The following is a 19,991-nucleotide window of genomic DNA, read 5'->3' as shown; positions in this document are numbered from 1 at the left end:
CTTATAGAATGATCAGTCCCCAGCTACTGATCATTAAAAGAGCCTTGGCATGTGGCCCATTGAATGAAAACAGGTACACTTTATTTGATAACATTTGTAACATAAACTGAAAGTATCTTAAAATTAATCTACCGGATTCTTTTAGCAGCAGTTTGTGAGGCCTTCAGCTCAGATGTCTTTCGCGCTGGATCCACCAGGTACACTGTGCTGGTTTCTGCATGTATGTACTGTGACACAACAAAACATGACAAAACAATGTCAAACTACAAAATTTCTGCCCCAAAATTTTGAGAGTGCCACAGGGTGATGGAGATATGTGTGATATTAATATTATGAATTTAGGCAGCAGCATGGCTCTTAATCAGTACTGTCTGTCAGTTGCTTTATGCCTGTCTGCCCCTGTGTCTCTCTTTGTCTGTGTCACGGTGCTATGCACTCATCTCTGTGGTTATTTCATAGTCAGTGTACCTTACTACATGGCCCATGGCACTATCAATATGTTTTTGTCTCATTACGTGGGAGATGATATGCATTTAGAGATCAACAGAAGAAATTTACAAACCAGCAAGTTCCAGTGGTTATTGTTTACCAGCACAAATGACAGAACAGCTCCAAAGTTGCTGAAGTTCACCTACGATTGGAATAATTACATATGGATGAAAATAATCACTCACTCAAAATAAAAATTCTAAGACAAACTAATAGTTCACTTATGACAACGGTATTTCTCTCTCATACCAGTTTTAGTGTTGTGCTTTTCTTCATTATTTTTTATGCTCAGGAGTGAGTAAATTAACGTTTTAGTCAAAATAATTCATAGGGTGATTAGGCAATAGTCTTAGGTCTTACTCGTCATAGAGACACACACACACACACACACCTTTACCTTTCGTAAACTTTGTTGAGGCAGCTTTTTCCTGCCACCAAAGAGAATACAATCTGCTGTATAGTGGCTCATTAAATAGATGGTGTCCATCACACTGAATGTGTGGGCAAAAACATGAAGGAGGCCCTCAATAACCTGATAGAAACAACAAATTGATTGTCCAATTAATAATAAAAAGGTCTCAAATAGGATGAAATATGACTTCCATCAGCTTTACTATCTAATTATCAAAATAATTCATAATATAATACTTAAGATCAAAACATCAATGACAGTTTAAAAAGAACATTTGCACACTTGATACATACCTCCCCTGTCAACCACTGGTGTGGCCTAAGTGTGCGTTCCCAACAAAAGATTCAAAATCGCCAGCGGGCACTCTGGTCGCTGGAATCACATAATAAAAACAGTCATATAGCCTTTATGAGTTTTTTATTTGTGTAACTTTACCCTCCTGTTGGCACGTAGGACCATTGAGAAATGTAATTGGTGGTAAATAAGCGGGAGCTTAAGTCTATAAATATAGCATACACATCTTCCAGTTTCCTCTTTCACCATGGCTCGTACTTGGGGAAGCCTCCTTTGTATTGCTGCAGTCTATTTGCTGAGGAAACGGAGGGCCCAGCGCCGTCGGTCCATCTGGGTCCACAGTGTGTTGCAAACCCGGCAACTCCACGGTGAATTTCACTGGTACAGGAGCTTCGTAGGAACACCACCACCAGGAGGGAACCAGTGCCCGTGTCAGAGGAGGAGGTGTCAGTGCTGCAGGGCTTGAGAAGAGTGGGGAGCAACTATGCTGCACAGGAGGCCATCCGTGTGAGAGAGATCTATGCTGCCTGCTTTTCAGCTGAGGGTGCAGTACCTTGGCAACCCAGGGAATGATCGTCATTTCATCATCCACAAAAAGGTTCTTTTAAGAACCAACCACATTAAACTAAAGGCATATTTCCTTTTTCTGGTGGTCATTTTTTGTTCTTCATTGTCTGGTTCAGAAATAATATTGTTCACACAATACACAGTTTCAATTTCAATCAATTTTATTTATAAAGCCCAATATCACAAATCACAATTTGCCTCACAGGGCTTTACAGCATACGACATCCCTCTGTCCTTATGACCCTCACAGCTGATCAGGAAAAACTCCCCAAAAAAACCCTTTAACGGGGAAAAAAAACGGTAGAAACCTCAGGAAGAGCAACTGAGGAGGGATCCCTCTTCCAGGACGGACAGACGTGCAATAGATGTCGTACAGAACAGATCAGCATAATAAATTAACAGTAATCCATATGACACAATGAGACAGAGAGAGAGAGAGAGAGAGAGAGAGACAGAGAGAGAGATGCAGGTAATGACAGTAGCTTACAACAACATTAATGAAAGTAATAATATTATAGTTATAGTTCTGGCTACTGTGGTACAATATGTTGAAAGTATGTATTAATATCTGGCAGTATACATGTGTGACAATAGTCATATGTGTATAGTAGTATAGTTTGTCATTATTATTACTAAAGACCGAGTCTAATTCCAAGCGTCATTATTTTTTATTCCAAATAATGATTGTAGTAACTAAATTGTATATGTAGTCACATTTTTAATCCTCTCTTTAATTAATTGAATTAATCTTGTCATAATCTAATAACATCACATGAATAAATCTATTTACCCTTTGGTCCAGAAGGCATCTGAAGCATGCATACTGTTAAAAGCTAATCGATCATATTCATTGATAAAAATAAAACAAAAAAACATCATAAAATCAAAAAAATTAAATTTTTAAGTATTTATTGAAATCACAAAACATTTGTGTTGAAATGGCTCAATGGTATTTTAAACGTCACATTGAGTCTAAAAATCTTTGTAAACAGAATAATTAAGACAATTTATGCAAGGAACAGGATATGGTAGAAATGGGAGGCAAACTAAACTCAAAAAATAACTGGCTTATTAAAACACTGGATGTTGCTACAGGACTGTAGGTGGTGCTATAGGATAAAAAGTGACACTAGGTTACAATATTGTGCTTTTTAGCACAATTAAATCATCAAAATGTTTGAACAAAACAAATGAGGTGTCATTTTATGTAAATTTGGTCTACTGACCATACAGTCCCAAAATAAGTGTAAAATTGGTGGTAATGAGTTAGAGTGAAGTTGGTGAACAATGTGAAACACAGAACTGGGTGATAATTTTATGCTGCATGCTTTGTAACCAGTCAAAGCAATTTGACACAGGAGGACAACAGGAGGAAATTTGATTCATATAATAATAACAAAAACAATTTCCCAACAAAAAAAATGTGGCCAAAATCCCAAATTAGCCCTCTTGTTCTTCTGCCTGTTGGCAGGTTGCCTCAAAAATCAGTCTGTGAATTTGAAATTTCATGTCATGTCCTTCCTTCGAGCTGACAGGGCCTTGAGGTCAGGGAGAAGACCCTCGAAGAATAGTCTGTCTGGGTCAGGGGGTGCTGCCGGTGCTGCCTGGCTCACAGCCTTCTCCATGGCACCCATCAGCTGCCTCTCAAATGGGGAGAGGGTACTCTCACTTCTGTGGCCTGAACCTCTCTCTGGAGGTAGATGTTGTGGGTGTTGGTGTGGGTGTGGGAGTGGGTGTAGGTGTGGGTATGGGTGTGGGTGTTTCTGGGTCAGGGGGTACAGGCTCCAGGTAAAGAGTTATCTCCTCCTCCATCTGACTGGGCTCTGTGACCTGGGTGGCTGCAGAAAACTCTCCCTGCTCCTGACTGCTCTGGCTGGCAGCAGGCATATTGCTGCTCGTGGCCCTTTCCTCCATGAAAGGATTGAGGAAGCTCATCACTTGGGTGTAGCGCCATGGGCGTTGGCCTGAAGCCTCACTTCCACTCCTGTGCCTGTCCTTTTCCTTCTTTCTGTCCCTTCTGTATGTGTCCCTCATGCTCTTCCATCTTTTCCTACAATCCTCAACTATACACAACAGACAGAAAAATCAACACCTCTCCCTCTGTGTATTTTTAGATAGATAGCCTTTATTTTCCCATAGGGAGATCTGTTTTCACAATCTGTCACCACCAAACATTGAACATATGAATATACATAATGCACAAGCACCAACCAGACATTGTGTCAAGCATAATTACAAGCTGATTTATTGGAAAAACAAATAGTAAATTATATTATTTATTATGTATTGTAATAAATAGTTAATCATAATCATTATATTCTTTCTAGTTAGCCTAAGTTACCTGTTCATCACCTATGCCAACAATATCAGACACCTGTTTCCAGGCATCATTCTTTTTTTTGATGTCTCTGTATATGAATAAAGACACATCATATAAGACTGGGAAAGCTGCAACTGTACTTATAAGTTTTCCTCCATTTTCCTCTTTCTTCTTCTCTGTTTTCTCTCTTCTTCTGCTCTCTTCTCTTCTGTTTCAATTTCTCCCGCCTTCGACTTGAATCCCGGTCTGCAATTGGCTGCTGCTTCAGCGGCGGCGCTGCTCATTTGCATCAAGTTCAGCTTCTCTCAACTTCAGCTTGACGCTCTGGTCGCTGGCATCGCACTGCTCGCGGTCTCTCACTGCAGCCGATGCAAGTGACGCCCTTCATCGCGAGTGTTCATTGAAAATGAATGGCTGCTGGCTGCTTATGACACTCATGAATCTTTTGGTTGGAACGCACAGTAAGTGTGCACAGCTGTGAGTGGTGGATGAGGAGGTTCTGCCCCTTCATCTGTGAGGGAATCACTGCAACAACCACCTCACTGTCCCTTTTTTTCCACAGTATGGTTAACTGCAAATCAAGATTACCAAAAACAAAACAAATAAAGTGTATGTTATAAATGTGTTGGGATGGGGCGGGGGACAAAGATGTGACAAAGATTTATTTAGGGCCTGGCACCTGGTGGTGCGAAGCATACTGCATACAAAATGTGTATGCAGTATGCCATTCCAGCAGACCGTTCGCAGTATGCAGTATATAGCCAAGTATCCCAGAATGCATTTCGCACCAGCTGACAGCAAAAGTGGAGAGTTCAAAACAGGCTAAAAGCTTTCCACTGTAGCGCTGTTAATATGTCACTTTATTAAGTTTTAATATTTTTTCAGGCATAAAAGTAACCGTTTAGATCCCCAACATGTGGTCAGTTTATCCAAATAACGCCTGTTTGGAAATTTGCTCCGACGTCTTCGGGGATGAGAAGAGCCGCTATGGGAGCAGCTGGCCGGGAGCAGCAAGCAGCTCGCAGCCGGAATACCGAGACGATCGCCGGTCAACCTCCGTCATCATCCCGGGGAGAAAGCAATCCGATGAACTGACCTGCTGCTCTTTGGAGATTTACCGCTGGCTGATATAAATCCTTTTGGAAGATAAATGTTGGTTTCATAGATGAAATCACAATTGTAGCTGCCACATTAGTTTGTCTGAATATAAAGTGAAGCTTCATGTTTTTACTGGACAGAACAGCAGCACTGCCTCTGGGGCTCTTATGTACAGACATCACAATTTCAATAAATATAAATGTATTAAAATGAACAGGTCAGTCTATATTGAATTTCCTTTTATCGTATTAAGCTACACAAGTTTGGGTTTTTATTATAGCTACATTACAGACAACATGATTTAGTGCATCTCTACGTACGTTAAGTCTCAAAGATTTGGCATGACGCTTAATAAAATAATAACATCATGCGCACAGTACAGTATAATAGGCGAGCAGAGGCGGGAAAAGCTGAGGGAGGAATAGATAGACAATAGCAGTAAAAAAAAGAAGACATGTCTTATCTGTCGGTAGTTAATGCCAATAATGTGGCACAAAGGAGGCGAAGGAGGAGGGATGCCAACAGGCGAAATATGTTGGCCATTCTTTGCGCGTATGAGTCCTATGTAAGTACATATCAAACTTTCTTAAAGCGTTAAGTTGACTAGGGCTACGTAAAGCAGTAGGCTCTTAAGCTAACAGGTATATACTGTCAGATAAGTCAATAAATAATATTCTGTGACAAACACGTTTGTTAGAAAACAGGTTATTTCTTTGGAAAAAGTTAACTTAATGAAAAAAATGAACTTTAAAAGTAGAGTAATAAAGTAAAAAAAAAACAGGCCATGTAGCAACTCAATGTAATAATGGCTCATAATGTAATAACGCTTCATAATGTAATAACAGAAATGTAATAAAAGTTCATAATGTAATAATCGGCTCATAATGTAATAAAATCATGAGCACATAACGTAATAACGGCTTTGTGCATAATGTAATAATGTAATAACCTATTAAATTATGAACCTTACTGGTGTCGCTCATAATGTAATAACAGCTCATAATGTAGTAACAGTTCATAATGTAATAACAGCTCATAATGTAATAACAGCTCATAATGTAGTAACAGTTCATAATGCAATAACAGCTCATAATGTAATAACAGCTCATAATGCAATAACAGTTCATAATGTAGTAACAGTTCATAATGTAGTAACAGTTCATAATGTAGTAACAGCTCATAATGCAATAACAGTTCATAATGTAGTAACAGTTCATAATGTAGTAACAGCTCATAATGTAATAACAGTTCATAATGTAGTAACAGCTCATAATGTAATAACAGTTCATAATGTAATAACAGCTCATAATGTAGTAACAGTTCATAATGTAAGAACAGCTCATAATGCAGTAACAGCTCATAATGTAGTAACAGTTCATAATGTAAGAACAGCTCATAATGTAATAACAGCTCATAATGTAATAACAGCTCATAACGTAGTAACAGCTCATAATGTAATAACAGCTCATAATGTAATAACAGTTCATAATGTAGTAACAGCTCATAATGTAATAACAGTTCATAATGTAGTAACAGCTCATAATGTAATAACAGTTCATAATGTAATAACAGCTCATAATGTAGTAACAGTTCATAATGTAAGAACAGCTCATAATGTAGTAACAGCTCATAATGTAATAACAGCTCATAATGTAGTAACAGTTCATAATGTAGTAACAGCTCATAATGTAATAACAGCTCATAATGTAGTAACAGTTCATAATGCAATAACAGCTCATAATGTAATAACAGCTCATAATGCAATAACAGTTCATAATGTAGTAACAGTTCATAATGTAGTAACAGTTCATAATGTAGTAACAGCTCATAATGCAATAACAGTTCATAATGTAGTAACAGTTCATAATGTAGTAACAGCTCATAATGTAATAACAGTTCATAATGTAGTAACAGCTCATAATGTAATAACAGTTCATAATGTAATAACAGCTCATAATGTAGTAACAGTTCATAATGTAAGAACAGCTCATAATGCAGTAACAGCTCATAATGTAGTAACAGTTCATAATGTAAGAACAGCTCATAATGTAATAACAGCTCATAATGTAATAACAGCTCATAACGTAGTAACAGCTCATAATGTAATAACAGCTCATAATGTAATAACAGTTCATAATGTAGTAACAGCTCATAATGTAATAACAGTTCATAATGTAGTAACAGCTCATAATGTAATAACAGTTCATAATGTAATAACAGCTCATAATGTAGTAACAGTTCATAATGTAAGAACAGCTCATAATGTAGTAACAGCTCATAATGTAATAACAGCTCATAATGTAGTAACAGTTCATAATGTAGTAACAGCTCATAATGTAATAACAGCTCATAATGTAGTAACAGCTCATAATGTAATAACAGTTCATAATGTAATAACAGCTCATAATGTAGTAACAGTTCATAATGTAGTAACAGCTCATAATGTAATAACAGCTCATAATGTAGTAACAGCTCATAATGTAATAACAGCTCATAATGTAGTAACAGCTCATAATGTAAGAACAGCTCATAATGTAATAACAGTTCATAATGTAATAACAGTTCATAATGTAGCAGTTCATAATGCAATAACAGCTCATAATGTAAGAACAGCTCATAATGTAATAACAGCTCATAACGTAGTAACAGCTCATAATGTAAGAACAGCTCATAATGTAATAACAGTTCATAATGTAATAACAGCTCATAATGTAATAACAGTTCATAATGTAGCAGTTCATAATGTAATAACAGCTCATAATGTAATAACAGTTCATAATGTAATAACAGCTCATAATGTAATAATAGTTCATAATGTAATAACAGCTCATAATGTAGTAACAGTTCATAATGTCGGGTCAGAGAAAGCATAATGGCCATCTACAGGAGGGTGGTCCACTTTCCTGCTGCAGATGAGCTGGAGGGGATAGGGGAAGGCTTTGCCCACCTGGCTGGCTCCCGTGCCTTCAATCGCGTGGCTGGTAGCATCGATGGCACTCATATCAGGATCAAGCCACCTGCAGCAAATAAGGAGGACTACCTAAATAGGTACCCTGCATATGAATTACCCACTTCACACAAACATATAATGGCCTGCTTTAATCTCATACCAATGTCAATTAGTGACTACATTTTTTTTTATAACAGGAAGCTTTTCCACTCAATCCAGCTGCAGGTGGTCTGTGATCACAAAGGTTGCTTCCTGAACACATTCACAGGTATGGATGGAAATCAGTATTGTATCAACAGGTTGATAAAATATTGATTAGATTCAGATAGTATTGGTATATTAGTATTTAGATTTAGATTTGAATAGTATTTTTCATCCAAGTGAAACTGTGATCCGGCATCACGCCAAGGCCAGATGTGTGGTGGAGAGGGCAGTTGGCATGATGAAGACCTGGTGGCGCAGCATCTTTCTCAAGGCTCTCGAGGTTAAAAAAACAGAGCATGAGATGTCTGTAAATGTCACTACATACACAATGGCTGACTGCTGAGCAGCAAAGCTGTACAAGGAAGAACATTTTGAGATCATTAAAAACAATACATTCAGTGATTTATATAGCATTCTAATTAATAAGGATTAAAAAATAATTTGCAGTTACATGACACATCTCTTTGGTCCTGTAGGTTAGATCTACCTTTGTGCCAGTGGTGGTGTCCACCTGTGCCTTCCTCCACCACCTCTGCATCACCAATGGTGACATGGTGGAGCCAGATGTGGAGGAGGGGGGCGTCCACGGCGATGATTACCAGGAAAACCAGCCGGAGGACCAAAGGCCAGGAGAAAACCTGCGGAACAGACTGGCAGCAGAGGTTTCTGCTCCTGGTGCTGCCATCCCTGCACTGCAGGAACATGACTACTAGTCAAGTCACCATTTTTTGTACATAGTTCCAACATTTGACATTTTTTGTAAATAGTTCCTGCAATAATTGTTCTTGTTTGATTACAAAGTTCTGGTTCTCTTTGTATTCATTAATTCAGGTTCAGCTGGTTTCTGTAATCAACCATATGACATATATATATACATATATATAATTTATATATAAATTTAAATAATAATATAAAGAATACAACCTGTCATTTAGAGGTAGCATGATGCAATAAATCATATATATGTGACATCTGACCTCTGTTTTTTTCTATTCTGTATTTCTATGGTGGCAATACTTGTTTTACAACTTTATAACACCAGCGGGTGCAGTCATTGCTATGCTGGACTAGTTGGACCTGTTGTCTTGGTATGACAAGTAGTTTGCAGTTTACACCATCTTCAAAACAGTTACTACCCACCTTGTTAATAAAAAGTATTATGCATGTTCACTCAGAATCATATTTCTTATGATTATGTGGGTCATCCATCTTATGTGACACAATACACCATCCAGCGAAAATTACACCAGATGTTATGTTGTTATATGAATATGCTCTCTAGGATAACATGATAATTAGGATACAATATATCTGTCTACATTATAAACAAAGTAAACAATAGTTATGTGAAACTACCAATGACACTATAAGAAACAAAATTATCACTAAAAAAAATAAGAGCACAAACCACAATTCAATTCCTTTTATTTGCCTCCACTTTTGAATATTTTTTCAACCAATGACATAAAATCTGTCTCCTCTCCTCCCTTTCTGCATTCTCATTTTCTCTCCTCTCCAACCACTCTCTCCATTCTCTCTCCTTCTTCTCCTCCTCTCTTTCCAGCCGCTCTCTCTCCCTCTTATCCTCTCTCTCCAGCACCACGCTTTCTCTTCTTTCCTCTCTCTCAAGCAAATCCTTCTCTCTCTCTTCATCCCTCTCTGTGACCTGCCTAAAAACGAACTCCCGATATATAACGTTGTCATAACACTTTAAATATCTACCTAGCAAGCACACTAAGGTAACTATTAAAAACCTAACTTACTCAAATCCTTCTTGGGCAGCATTTCGCCGCCCACTGAAGAGGGCTTCGTTGTCGGATCGCCAACGGATGAGGGCCTCGGTGTCCTGCTCTGTCCCTAATAACAAAAAATATAACTTAACGATAGATTTTAAGTTATGTGATGTTATGTCGTGTTATTTTCTTCTTGACAGCTTGCTAATGTTAACGTTAACATTAGTTTAGCAGACTTAACGTTACGTTATGGCTTTGTGTTAATGTTATTAGGACAAATGTAGCCAAGTTAAACGTTCGTTACAAATAGGCGCACTGCATTGTGGGAAACAGTAGGCAAGGTAGACTGGTCTGATGCATACTGTGGAATTTTTCCAAATCAGTACAACATCCGGGTATTTTTTGTATATTGCAGATTTTGCTTTTGTTTGCATACTGCATACTACATACTACATTTTGGCAAAATCAGTACGTACTTCTAGTATAGTATGCGGTTTCGGATACAGCCAATGATTATGGGTACAACTTCCGGACAGAGAGGAAGTGGCAGCAAACTATCGACTGTCTATTTTTTGTTCCAGTGACTACTCTTGATGGCTAACCACCAACTGCAGGTCTTTTCTTGAGTAATTCACCTTTAATATAGCAAACACTGCTTTGTTTTAACAGATATTTAATAACATGAAATTAGCAATTTTTAAAATGTCCCCAAAGAACTCTGGTACATAGCTGTCAAGTCTCCCGTTTTGGCCAGGAAACTACTGTACTTTACCCCTCTTTCCCGCTGTCCTCCCGTATTAGTATTTTCCCGTAAATCTCCCGTATTATACTATAATTTAAAAAAAAAAAAACATTCCTCTGCCTCTCCAAACTGAACTCTGTCACTAGCCTCGCGAGAACTGCCACCTGCAGTAGCCTGGGTGGCAGTTGTCGTGAGGTTAGTGTCGACAGCAAGTCTGGTTGACAAGTGGTTATTTTAGATTTCCTGTACAACCAGGGACGGTTTTTGCTATGGGCAATGTGGGCGACCGCCCAGGGTGCAATCTATGTGAGAGAGCGCCCTCCAAAGAAAAAAAAAAAACCCTCGCCCGTTTTCTAGACTACCGCTCATTTCCACGTCAAGTTAGTGGAGTGGGCGCTGGGGCGCCCCTATTATCAAAAAAAAAAAAAAAAAGATTTCCCTTGTTTTCAAATCCAAAACTTGACAGGTATGCTCTGGTACCTTTTGCACTGTCCACTTCTTTAACATTACTGCCAACCAGATTAAGATAAACATTTGGCTTCAACAGCAACATGGGTGTTGGACATGCACACAAAACAATGTTGTTCAATGTCTGAACTGCGTCGTTAAGGCAGATGAGTGGAGCATTAGCTGGGAAGAATCATGTGTATTCACTTTACACATGGAGCTAAAATTAATACAGTATTATGTTAAATGTTCAGTGAACCAGTTTGTCTGGTTGAGTCATAAGAAATCATACAAGATTCAGAAGGAGTCGTTGTTTACTGTGAGAGAGACCTTTTGACATTGCAGTGTAGCGTCAGCTTTTCAGCTTCAAATTCTTGAATTTCCCCTCTGGGGATCAATTAAGTATATCTTATCTTAAATATTCAACATTAGGAGCATCATTCAACTTCTTAATGACATTCATACTAGTTAGACCCCTTTGAACTTTTTCAACTATTCTTATCACTTTACCTCATTCTCACACATTATAGCCAGCATTGCATTGTAGTGTCGGCTTTTCAAAAAAAAAATTAAAATATTTTACATCCTTCATACATTAATGGTACTATTCCACAGTTAAAGCCATGTTGGGACCAGGGTTCCTATGCATTTGGAATTTCAAAATTCCATACCCTAATTTCCAGACTTCACATCATATTTAATTATTCTTAATAGGCGATTGTAGCCAAGTACCATAATGGCATGCAAATAAAAACTCAGGTAAGTTCAATGTCTGGGCTGAAGCAAAAAGGTTGGGACTCTGGGTGCAAGCGATGCAGTAACGAGACGTCGGTGTTTTTTCCTTTCATGTGGCTCAGAATCACCTTCTCCCCATGTTGGCAATGTCAGACGATTTCACACAAAGCTTGCATCTAGCTGTGTGTGTGAATTGGGAATCCTTGGCCAACCAGTATTTATATACGGTATTGTCAAGCCATCCATCCAAAAACTTTCATCTACCCATTGTGAACCACGTGAAACTTGTTTTCTTGTCGAAGGTGCAGTGGACTGGACATACCACTTGTCAATCAGGTAAAAGGGGCGGTATGTTTTTTTTTTTTTGTTTTTTTTTTCTTAAAGATTATTTTTTGGGCTTTTTGCCTTTAATGAACAGGACAGAGTGAAATGGGGTGAGAGAGAGAGAGAGAGTGGGGGTTGACATGCAGCAAAGGGTTACAAGCCGGAGTCGAACCTGTGACCACTGCAGCGAGGCATCATCTCTGTACATGGGGCGCCAGCACTATCCACTACTCTACCGACGCCCTGGGCGGCATGTTTTCTGAGACGTTTGCTCTCACACAAACTGTGCTTGGCCCGGCATAAAACACGATCCGGATTGATTAAATTATTTTTGGAAATACCCACTTTTCTATTTTAGAAAACAGTATTTTAGAACAGTGGTAATAGTCTGGAAACATAAATATTTTTCCATACTTTATTTTTCATTTTCCATACATTTTAATACCTGGAAATTGATCAAATTTATTTCCATACTTTTCCATACTTTCCATATTTGCATGGGAACCCTGTGGGACATCCCAGGGGCATCATTGTTGGGGTCTAAGTCTCAACACTGGCCTGACCTCATAATAGATCTCCAATTAAAGTATCAAAATGGCTATAAGAAATCATAAGTAATTAATAATAATTATCAAAAAGGGAAAAATGATAGCCAGTTAAATGATTATAAAATACACTAAACTATCAATTTTGAACTCAAATTAATAGTCAAATAGTCAAATTAATCACCATCACCAAAACTACCATAGTAATAATAAAGGCTGAAGGATTTCGGAGTTCTTGACGTAGCAGAGGTTGACTAATATTGCACAAGAGTGAATACATAAACAGACAGAAGGTATGATTCAAAATGTATTTATTCATCACAAAAGCAAGGCCCAGAGAAAAAAAGCCGTCACATGTCCAGTTTAGATTAAAAAAAATGACACATCATCTGTGGTCCAGTGAATCCCAACAACCAGCAATTCAATTTAGCATCAGCTTTTCAAAAACCTATAAGTACTCCACTGTATTGGTATAATTCAACTTCTTAATGACATTAATACTAATTATACCCCTTTAAACTTTTTCATCTATTCCTTCTATACCTTTACCTCATTCTCACACATTATAGCCAGCCCTGCAGTGTAGCATCAACCTTTCAAAGACCTTGAAATATTCCACATTATTCATACATTCACAGTATTATTCAACATGTAAAGCCAGCATTACCTCATTCTCACACATTATAACCAGCCCTGCAGTGTAGCGTCAGCCTTTCAAAAACTTTGAAATATTCCACAGAATAGACTCTTTTAGGGCCGACGTCACAGTGACGTAATTTCGTTAGATGGAGGCAAAACAGGCCTCTCCACCACAGGGCTGTAGCTACATAGGAGTATTAAAATGTCGTTGTGTTATTGGGAGCCAGAATAGAAGGAGTCATGGCTCAAAACTTTAATTTCATCGCATACTAGCCGCCTATCAACAGAAACAAAGACAACTATGGTTAAATGCAATAAGACGGAAGGACTGGATGGAGGTAATCATCAAAAATGCTCACATGTGCAGTGCACACTTCGTATCACGTAAGGGAAAAAGTATTTCCTGTTGTAGGGATGATTAATGTTACGTGTATTAAGGGTTATCACGTCCACCTCATCAGAAATTGGAGAGGTATTAAGAGAAATATTGGATTTCTTTCTTTGCACATTAGCTAACGTTAGTTTCGACAGCAAAACAAACCAAAGGGAACTGTTCAGGTATCATCCTCTTTTGTAAGACTGACACTGTAATCAACCACAAAGCCGGCCATCCCACTGCGACAATCCTGTCAAATCATCCATCCACTGAGCGAGAGCACGTGTTGGCAAATCTGGTTCTGCTGGTCAGTGTTTACTTATTCAAGTAACACTCACAGTCTTGGAGAGTGAGTGAGCTGACATGGTGCGATCGTAAATTCAGTCTGACACTCTACACTAAAATGAGAGCCCTGTTCATCGAATAACTGGAGTGTTATATTTCTACATGAATGAACGAATGGTTCAAGTTAATCACATATTCACTCCGCTCCGCTGCTCGGTCTCCACAGAGTGCCCGTAGTGCACTCTACCACTCTGGGAGTTCAGTTGCACAGATACGTCCTTGGCACGTGTCTTACGTCGATCACTACCAGTCAGCATGGCAGCCAACATTGACACCGCTGTGGCTTTGGTGGCAAAGAAAAACGCCACATCTCCGATTTGGGAGTTTTTTGGGTTTATCCCAGATGCCAGAGGTGAGCCGAAGGACACAACAAAGCCTATCTGCAAAATATGCAACAAATGTGTGTCCGTGAAAAATGTTCAGACAACAAATTTATTTGCGCACCTTATCATCCCGCTGAGGCCGCCAAACTCCCGCCCCCCCCAGGCTAGCACTTTGAGCACTGCAGGTGCCGTTGCTGACAACACACTTCGCCAGTCCTCCATCACTGCTTTGACCAAAGGCTCAACATACAAAGTGGACAGCAGTCAATGGACACAATGCACAATGGCTGTGGCAAAATATATTGCAAAGGAAAACGCTGGCTTTAATACAGTGGAGAGCAAGGCTTTCAGAGAAATGGTGGCGACTCTAGACGGGCAATATGTCCCTCCCAGCAGGACATATTTTTTGCGCACCGCAATGCCTAAACGAAGGAATGTGGGCGTGGGGAATAAAAGAGAAAAAGATAGCCTGCATCACAACAGACAACGGTGCAAATATCGTTGCGGCTGTGAGAGAGCTACAGTGGCCATGGCTCAGCTGCTTTGGGCACAATTTAAACGTGGCCGACAACAATTCACTGAGCAAAGAAAAAAAAGAACCGATCGGGCTTTCGGTGTGTGCTGCTCAATCAACGCAGCCTTCTCATACTCCTGGCAGAGACGTCAACAACTCCGAAAAGCACAAGAGGAACTGGGTCTGCCAGATCACCGTCTGATAACAGTATGTAAAAAACAAAATAAATAAAGCTGTCGTTAATTTCTGTAGGCTATTTATTTTTTATGGTTATGTGGTGGACACTCTACTAAATAGCCGACTCATTTTTTTCCTCACATTTTCCTTTTAACAGGACTGCGCAATGCGCTGGGGGTCCAAGTTTGCAATGACAGAGAGAATCCTCGAACAGTTATCTGCCATAAAGAGAGTGTACGCAGATGACAGGAGCCACAGTAACATACCCCAGGGGCGATTCTAGGATCAGAGGTTTAGGGGTGCTGTGCACCCAGAGAGCTGCTCGGCCAGGCAAAATAAATTTCACTGTTTTGTACATTTTAACGCAATTTCATTCCCATTTGTGAAAGAAAAGCACAACACTTTTTGAGAAAGTCTGTGACTAAACCATCAAATCTGATAAAGGTTATTTAAATGCTGAGCCACAGCAAAAGAGGAATGGATTGGAATCATAAAAGAAACATATCGCAACCCTAATTTCTGGGGGAAGACAACTCAAGTCACCAAACCACCTGTCACTATCACGGTGGAAGACGAGGAGGAAGAGAGGGGAACAACCAGTCAACCAGCTAAGAAGAAACCAACTCTGGGCTCTCTCCTTGGCAGAGTCGGCCCTGCAGTCACCTCAACGCCAGAGCAATGCGCACATGAAGATGTAATTGTGGGTGACGAGCTGCCCCTTACATGGTGGGAGGTGAATGAAAGCAGGTTCCCCTTACTTGCAAACGTGGTATGGAAATATTTGCCCATCCCCGCAACCAGTACACCTTCCGAGCGCATCTTCAGTCAAGCGGGCCAGGTTGTAACTCCGCACCGCAGTTGTCTAAAGCCAGAAAAAGTCAACATGCTGGTTTTCCTTGGAAATAACATGTAGCAATCATATCAGCACAGCAATAATAAATAAGAGGATTTTTCTGTTGTTTTTTTGTTTTAAAAGTTTATCATAGGCTATGCTGCGCTACAACAGTTTTATTTAAATAATCAATAAGCCAAATGTAAAAGCCCAAGCTATAAAAGCAAGATACCTCCTCTAGTGCAGCTTTTTAAGTTTGTTTTATTACATTGTAGCATATTGTTATATTGCTTGTATTGCTACTGTAACCTTATACCTGGCCTACATCCAGAGTTTTATTTTTGAAAATAGAAAATAACCACATTTTATGTTGTAAGCAGTTGGTTTGCTTTGCTGTTGTCCATTTATGTCAGGCAAGCTACCTCAATATGTTTGTTTTATTAATTTGCATTGTCTATAGGCTAAGTTAGGCTATTTCGTGTTTTAGATTAATAAACTTGTGAATTATCTGGATTTGACTGCATGTGTGAATTGTTCATGCTTGAATAATTAGGAATAAGGAAATATAGAACGATTTTACTTTTACAATGTCTTATTTGTATGGGGCTTGGGCACATCAGTTTATTTGTTTTTTATTCATTTATGATCAGCATTAATGATTTGGTCTATATTGACGTTAGATTGAATTACTGTGAACAAGATAGATACTGAGGTGTCTGTAGGAACTTAAATGCAATAGGCTAAAAGATATAGTCTATAGCCTAGGCCTACCACCGCATTTTTATATTTTTTGTGTTATAATGACGTTATTTTAATATTTTGCATCACATGCAAAAGTGAGTGTCTCCGGCTTGTCAGTGCAACAGTGTTGGTACCAACACAGCTGCTGTCATTAACTTTTAACCTGCAAAGGCGGCAGTGCCGCAACATTGTAGGAATTTATGAAAGCCCTTGTTAGAGCTATAGTGCGTAACTTCTGTCGCCTCCCAGCGGATAATGCGTTATTGCAACTAATAAGCTGGCGGCACTTCCATGTACACAGAGTAACACTCACCAGTCGCCACACACCGTACACAGAGTAACACTCGCCACACACTCGCCACACACTGTGTACACAGAGTAACACTCGCCAGTCGCCACACACCGTACACAGAGTAACACTCACTACACACCGTGTACACAGAGTAACTACTCATAATATAATTATAAACCAAGTCACTTACTTATCCAACAGCAGCAAGGCAACATCCGTGTCTGCCCTCAGCCCAATTTCTTCCTTCAGGGCTCTCCACTGAGGAAAAGCGACGCCAATACAAATCCCTGTTTGCCGTCGGTCACTTTCCTTCTTTGCTTAGACCTACAGCCGAACGTCCAGGCTTTTTCTTTGTGGTAGGATCCACTTCTGAATCGTGTCTCGGCCGCTTTTCCACCATATTGCTTTCTCTTTCTACCTGTGCTCTACCTCTTGCTATGACACTCTCCGCTCTTCCTCCCCCTCCCTTCTTGTTGTGAGGAAGCATTTCCTGTGCGCCAGTGCGGGAATGTCGCCGGTCGACACGCAAACTAAAAATGATATATATTGAAAAATACCGCGAGATGTTAGAGGAGCCGATCAGCTTAATCAGCATTGTGTCATCTCCTCTAGTAGTGGCTTGGGTGAAACAGACATTTACGGACCTGTAGAAGTTACGCACTATAGCTTTAACATTTCAATAGTTACACATTAAAACAATATTTATTTGCAATTACTCTATTGAACGACTCCGAAGCATGAGCAAACGGGCTGTGTCACTTCAGATCAAAGAGATGCACCCTGTCACTGTCAGTGCAGGGCTCTTCGCTCTCTCTCTTCTCAGCAGGGGGTGCCCTGTCAGCCCTGTCAGAAAGGAGAGGAGAGGAGAGGAGAGGAGATGGATTGTAGGTCTGTTTGTAAACGGGGCTTCTCTGACAGTCATGTATTTCCCCAAAAAAATCTCTTAATGCACGGTAGAGTGCCGTTTTGTTTTTGTTGTTGTTGTTTTTTTCAAATCGCCTTGATATCCAGCAAATCGCCTGGCAACCCTCCAATCGCAAATGTACGATTTGATCGCCGATTGTCCCAGGCCTACCCTAGACCTGGTCATAACCTATGGCCTGTCCACTGGTGTGTCCCCTGTTGTTGACTCGGCTTCGTCTGACCACTATTTCAACATCACCGGTTTTAGCCATCAGGAGGCCCTGATGAGAACTGTGAGGAAACGCTACCTAACTTCTGAAGTGGCTGCAAATTTTATCAAGATTTTACAAAAGTTGGTCATATTTGCTGTTTTTGTTGAGATGATTTTAGAACAAACCCGGCATACCGGCTCGTCCAAATTAGTGGGCTCCCCTCTGTCATTTGGTTTAAATCCAAAATACCACACAGGGGCCGTGGCATTTGGTTTAGGAACAAGTTCCCTGTCTTTCTCTTACGCTCAACACTCTGTTTTTTGCTCCACCTCTTCTCCCCCTCACGAAGACCGCACTATGTGTGTGTAGCCCATAGCCCCGACTCCAATGGCGATTTTGAGGGGTATTAAGCTTTGATTTGAATTTTTTGGTTTGTTCTGTTGCCTGGATTGCTGTGTTTTTATGTAACCACAAGATGGCGCCTCAATTAGTAGAGCAAACACAGGTAACAATACAGGTGACACAGATGATGAGCTGATGACTGATTAATGTTATTCTATAGGATGAGTTAAGAACAGTTGAATATTGCTACCCTAATCTAATTTGTGAAGAAATGAGGACTTTAATCCACTATAAGGAAATGGCTCTTAGAAAATTTGTACCCTATCCTGAACATAATTACTAACATAAAACATAAAAATTGACATGTTAAAATAACCAAAGATTCCTGAGGACTGTGATAAGTGGAAATGGAATTTAAAAAAAAAAAAAAAAAACTTTTTTCAAATATTTTTTTACCTGCATAGACACCTTTATTTGACAGTTACGAGACAGGAAATCACGGGAGAGAGAGGGGATGTGACATGCAGCAAAGGTCCTCTGGCCAGGATTTGAACCGGGGTTGGCTGCGTGCATGGCATTATACTTCGCTATGCCATGGCCACCCCACAGTAGCTTTGTGTCCCGTCTTGGCCACCCCAGCATTCCCAAACAACCCGACTTCGAGAAGACCGGACTCTGGCGCGACAGGGACCGTTACCAGCCTCACACCGTCCACAGGCTGAGCCTCAATCAGAAGGACTCAGGCCCCCGAGCGACACCGGGCAAGCGGTCTTCCGTACGCCACATTTCCCCGGTCCGCCCGTCGGACGGGGATTCGGCGCTGGGCTGTTCCCTCTTCGCTCGCCGCTACTGAGGGAATCCTGGTTAGTTTCTTTTCCTCCACTTAGTAATATGCTTAAATTCAGCGGTTTGTCTCGTCTGATCTGAGATCGTATTCGAATGGGTTCAAGTGGTTTCAGGTGATGCCGAAGGGGAACCCCGCCACAGTGGAGGGCAGGCCCGGCCGATCGGCCGCGCAACCTTGGCCCCTGTCGACTTTCCCCTCGATCCCCTGCTGGAACATTTCCGCCGGACGACACACACGTGACGCGGGCAGCACGGAGACCAGGTTGTCCACCGGCAGCCGCACCCGCACGTGCCGGCCCGACGGGGCGCCCCTCTCCCGCCTCACGACAGGAGAAGGAGAGAAGGAAGGGGGTTTGCAGCCGACGGGGCGGGGAGGGCGAGCCGACTGGGCCCTCCGCACCACAACGGGCATCCCCTGCGACTCAGTCTGAACTTAGGGAGACGAAGGCATCTGGCGCCTGCGACAGCCCCAACCGGAGAACGCAGAGTGTTACTGATTGATGGCAAAGCGACCTTCAGACAGGCGTAGCCCCGGGAGGAACCCGGGGCCGCAAGGTGCATTCGAAGTGTCGACGATCAATGTGTCCCG

The 19,991-nt window shown here is 40.5% G+C and overlaps 1 non-coding gene across 1 annotated transcript in view; it reads right to left on the bottom strand.

The window, feature by feature from the left end:
- Window positions 1–19,911: 19,911 nt before the first annotated feature.
- LOC117270258 (5.8S ribosomal RNA) overlaps window positions 19,912–19,991 on the bottom strand; it is a 154-nt gene continuing 74 nt past the window's right edge. Inside the window, exon 1 of the ribosomal RNA XR_004502795.2 lies at window positions 19,912–19,991. This exon is cut by the window's right edge and continues 74 nt beyond it. This is a non-coding gene — a ribosomal RNA (5.8S ribosomal RNA).

This window comes from Epinephelus lanceolatus, chromosome 24 (assembly GCF_041903045.1).
Source record: "Epinephelus lanceolatus isolate andai-2023 chromosome 24, ASM4190304v1, whole genome shotgun sequence".
Taxonomy (NCBI): domain Eukaryota; kingdom Metazoa; phylum Chordata; class Actinopteri; order Perciformes; family Serranidae; genus Epinephelus; species Epinephelus lanceolatus.
The sequence above is the reverse complement of the archived record's forward strand: the minus strand, read 5'-3'. Positions and strand labels throughout refer to the sequence as shown.